This window comes from Idiotropiscis lumnitzeri, chromosome 20 (assembly GCF_059441095.1).
Source record: "Idiotropiscis lumnitzeri isolate Australia: NSW breed Sydney's pygmy pipehorse chromosome 20, RoL_Ilum_1.0, whole genome shotgun sequence".
Taxonomy (NCBI): Eukaryota; Metazoa; Chordata; class Actinopteri; order Syngnathiformes; family Syngnathidae; genus Idiotropiscis; species Idiotropiscis lumnitzeri.
The window spans coordinates 1,387,010-1,392,009 of record NC_142410.1 but is presented as its reverse complement, the minus strand read 5'-3'; the positions used below and the strand labels follow the sequence as shown (position 1 = coordinate 1,392,009).

General features: G+C 48.4%; 1 protein-coding gene across 4 annotated transcripts in view; it reads left to right on the top strand.

Annotated features, from left to right (window-relative positions):
- llgl2 (LLGL scribble cell polarity complex component 2) overlaps positions 1–5,000 on the top strand; it is a 99,482-nt gene that overhangs the window by 7,143 nt on the left and 87,339 nt on the right. The window lies entirely within an intron of this gene.

Genomic DNA, 5,000 nt, shown 5'->3' with positions numbered 1-5,000 from the left:
ACCAGGTAGCTCCAACTCAGCCCCGCACCCACCTGGAATCGGTAAGGACTTTCTTGGTTTCTACTGTCAGCAACCAGGCCACAAGGCTTCAGTGTGCCCTGTTCGAAAAACTAAGTTGGCTGGTGCCTGCTATGTTCCCCGCCCCGAAGGGGGAAGCAAACAAAAGAGACTACAGTGTATTAAGACAGTGACTATTATGGACCAACAAGTGAATGCATTATTAGACAGTGGCAGCTTCATGTTGTTAATTAGACAGGATATTGTGCCGGTAACCTGTGTGAACGATGGGAAGCAGGAAGACATTCTATGTGTACATGGGGATAAGCACCCTTATCCCACAGCTGAGCTCAGTGTAACAATTGATGAGCAGCCATATATGTTGACTGTCGGGGTGGTTGAGAAACTGCCAGGAGCAGCCATTTTGGGTTTGGACTTGCCAGTTCTCCTGGACTTACTGCAAGAAAAACAACCACTAAAAACTGTTTGTGAGCAAAAAGACTATGTAAATTTATCAGGTCCAGTACTTACACGAGCACAGGTCAAAGCGGGTGTCCCATCCAGCCCCGACCTTAGGAGTGATCCGGGTAATAGTGATACTCAAAGGCCCGGTAAAAAGTACCCCGGTGTTCAACCGCTCCCAGACTTTGACAATAGTCTGTTGGACGGTGGGACAAAGGGGCCCAGGAAGTCACGGCGTCAGCGCCGCTTTGAGAAAAAGTTAATGTCGGCAGAGCCTCAACTAGAAGACTCTTTAGAAAATCCAATATGGTCAATTCCAAAAAACATGTCGGTACTTCAGAGGGAGGATGAGTCATTAAAACCCCTGTTTGATAAAGTGACTGAGGGGACAATGGGAGGTTGTGTCCGGAAGGAGCAATTTGGGATCGAGAATGGGGTCTTGTATGCTACTGATAAAGATAACAAACGCCTGGTTGTCCCTACTAGCTGTAGGTCACTAATCATGCATCTAGCACACACACTTCCATGGTCAGGACACCTCGTTCGCAATAAAACATATTTGCGAATCAGTTCCCGTTTTTACTGGCCATCCATGTACACAGACATACAACATTATTGCGCCACATGCCCCACATGCCAAAAAACCTGCTCTATCCGCAGGTGTGATCGAGCATTTTTGCAGCCGCTCCCGATAATCTCAACTCCATTCCGCAGGATTGCTATGGACATTGTGGGTCCTTTGACAAAAAGCAGTGGTGGGCATGAATACATCCTCGTCGTGTGTGACTACGCCACACGTTTCCCAGAGGCATTTCCATGGCGCACAATCACTGCTCCGGCAGTACTTCGTGCCTTGGTGCAACTCTTTTCCAGAGTTGACATACCAGATGAGATTCTAACAGACCAGGGAACCAATTTCACTTCAAGATTAATGCAACTGTTCAACAAACAACTGGGCATCTCCGCCATCAAAACCACTCCATACCACCCACAGACTGATGGACTAGTGGAAAGGTTCAATCAGACCTTAAAGAAGATGCTCCAGAAATTTGTGGATGATACTGGAAAAGACTGGGACCGGTGGCTACCATTTTTGCTGTTTGCCTATCGCGAAGTTCCTCAGGCGTCAACAGGTTTCTCTCCCTTTGAACTCTTGTATGGTTGGGAGGTTCAGGGGCCATTGGACTTGCTCCGAAAGGCCTGGGAGGCACCTTCCACCACGTCAAGTGATCGGGGGTGGTGAAATTTGTGCTGGAAATGCGGGAGAGACTGGCCAGGTACCAGGAGGAGGCAGAGGTCAACCTGCGGGAGGCCCAGAAAAGCCAGAAGACCTGGTATGACCAGCAAGCTCGCCACCGGGAGTTTAAACCCGGCCAAAAAGTATTGCTGCTTCTCCCCACGAGCAACAACAAGCTTTTAGTAAAGTGGCAGGGGCCATATGAGGTCACCCGGAAGATGGGTCCAGTGACCTATGAGATTTTCCATCCGGAGAAGAAAAAAAATAAACAGACTTACCATGTGAACCTCCTCAAAGAGTGGAAGGAGCGTTCAAACCAGGCTCCAAAGGAGGTCCTACTCGCGCGGAAGGTGGAGGACAACGACCACGATGATGATGAAGAGGCAGAGCTGGAGTCCTCGACGACGACAGATGCGCCTGCACTGGCACATCTGAAACCCAAGCAAGTCACAGAGATGTGCTTAATTTTCAAGACGGTGCCTTCTCTTTTTTCCGCCAGCCCAGGGAAGACGACGGTGGTAGAACACGTCATTCGTCTGAAAGAAGGACAACCAATTCGTCAGCGCCCCTACCGAGTTCCACAACGCTTGGTGGAGAGACTGGCCAAGGAGCTAGAGGAAATGCTGAAGCTTGGAGTCATTGAGCCTTCCAAGTCGGAGTGGTGCAGTCCGGTGGTTTCTGTGGTGCTTCTGTGCTTTCCAAATCCTGCCTGTTGGCAAGGAATATTCAGCTCCAGGGTTGGTGTTATTCTGGTTCGGATTATCCTCTCCATTAGCTTATACATACTGCATAGCAGGGATATTGGTCTGTAGTTATTTGGGTCTTCTGGTGATTTCCCCGGTTTTAAGATGGCTATGACCCTAGCTCTTTTCCAGAGATGGCAGTATCTACCCATGTTTATTGCATCAGTGATAGCAGATGCCATCCATTTAATCGCAGCTGGACCCAGGTGTTTTAACATATCTGGGTAGATCCCATCAACTCCTGCTGCCTTGCCTGACTTCGTTGCTCTGAGTGCTGCTTTCACCTCCTCTTCGCTCACTGGGTGGGAGAACTCGTCTTCTTCTGGCATGTCTCTGATTAGCTGCTGGTACCTTTTCTTTATGGTGGTTTCGAACTTGTAGTCAGGGGTGTGAGCTCCTCTTCCTCTTATATTAATTGCAACACTATCAGGGCTCACTACGTTAGACTGTTTGCTCTTTTTTCCACCCCCGTCCAGTTTTTTAATCAGTTTCCATGCATGTCTACTGGATCTTGTGAAATCCATGCTCTCTACCGTTTCCATCCAACTTCTCTGTCTCTCCTCCTGCAGTCTCTCCAGCAATTTCTCTCCAGTATCTGGATTCTGGGTTTCCACATAGGATTTTAATATTTCCTCACATTCTGGTGTCCAGCATGGGATATATCTTTTACGGATTCCCCGGGGTATGTGCTTTTTTGCACTGCTCTGAATGAGTTTATTGAACCTAATTATATTCTCCTGTTTTGCTGGGATTCGCTTGCATGTCTTATCAACTTGCTCTGCGAAACCCTGCCAGTTTGCCTTTCTAAAGTTCCATCTTGGCAGGGGTAGAGATTGTGTGACTGGTATGTTGATTCCTGTTTTTATCAATAATGGTCGGTGCTGGGACCTTGGGAAGTTACCCAGCACTCTTCGATGTGCTGGCATTGATATGCCATCTGTGTCCCTCGTAACGAAGGTCAGGTCAGGTGTGTATTCCCTCTGCCATCGTGCTGAGTGGAAGGTGCCTGGTTCATTTGGATGGTAAAGGAGGTGGAGATTATTTATTTCTGCCCAGTTGCTGAGCTGGATTCCAGCTGGGTCGGGCTCTGTGTATCCCCACGATGTGTGGTGGCTATTGAAGTCTCCTAATATTATAGATTGATGTTGGTATTGTGGGAGGACACTAATTGGCCAGCTTGTATTTGGAGGCTTGTATATGTTGACCACTGTTGTACCCAGCACCTCAATCTCTGACCTGTGTATATTGTGTTCGTCCATAGAGGATCCTCTGTCTATGGCAGGGATGTCTTCATGTACATATATCATGGTTCTGTACTGTTGATGATCTATTCTCGTGATGGGTATGAAGCTGGATATACTTTATCTCGATGGGGGCGATTCTTTAGTCAGATGAGTTTCCTGCAGTGCCAACACTTGTACATCTTTCTCCCTCAGCATCTGCGCCATCAACTCACACTTAGCCATCGATATACCCTCCACATTCAATGAGATTATCCTCAGTCCTCCTCCTACTGTCACTACATTGTCATTTAGGTCATCATTAACTGAGTCTAGCGTATTTTTCGAAGTTGCAGGACTCTCTACTGCACCAACGCGGACCTGGTTATCCTGGGCGACGGCCGATCCAGTATGAATATTCCTTCTTTGATCTTCCATTTCCATTTTTGAGGTGTGTAGTCGAGAGCAATTTTTAACGCTTGGTTCGACCACCAGGGTGGGATTCCTCTTAGTCAGGCCCCCAGAATGCTGGCTGCACTCCAGGGAGCCGCTCAAGCCTCCACACGACGACAACGTGGGAATCCCGGTCGTAGTTATCATTCCCAAGAAAGATGGTTCCCTCCGCATCTGCATTGACTTCCGGAGGCTCAATGCGATCTCCCAGTTTGACGCTTATCCAATGCCCAGAATTGAGGACTTGCTCGAGAAGATTGGAGCAGCTAAATTTATTACCACACTCGACCTGTGCAAAGGATACTGGCAAGTTCCTCTGGAGGAGTCAAGTCGTCCTTACACAGCGTTTCAAACGCCAGCTGGACTGTTCCAGTTCACGGTCATGCCATTTGGACTGCATGGAGCACCCGCGACCTTCCAAAGACTGATGGACAACGTGCTCCGAGGATGTGACAAGTTCAGTGCGGCGTACCTTGATGATGTGGTGATTTACAGCAAAACCTGGGAAGAACATCTCCAACACTTGTCTGTGGTGCTGGGGAAACTCCAAGAGGCGGGATTAACACTGAATCCCTCTAAGTGTGAATGGGCCCGGGAGGAGACAAGATACTTGGGGTACCAGTTGGGAAGAGGAGAGGTGCGTCCTCAAATGGATAAAGTGGATGCTATCCAGAACTGTCCCCGACCCCGAACCAAGAAGGAAGTTCGGTCCTTCCTTGGACTTGTTGGCTGATATAGGAAATTCATACCACAGTTCGCAACAATTGCCGCTCCACTCACCGACCTAACATGTAAGGACAAAAAGAATCCTGTCGAATGGTCTGAGGACTGTGAAGCAGCCTTCGACAAGCTGAAAAAGCACCTGTGTTCAGCTCCCGTTCTCAAGAG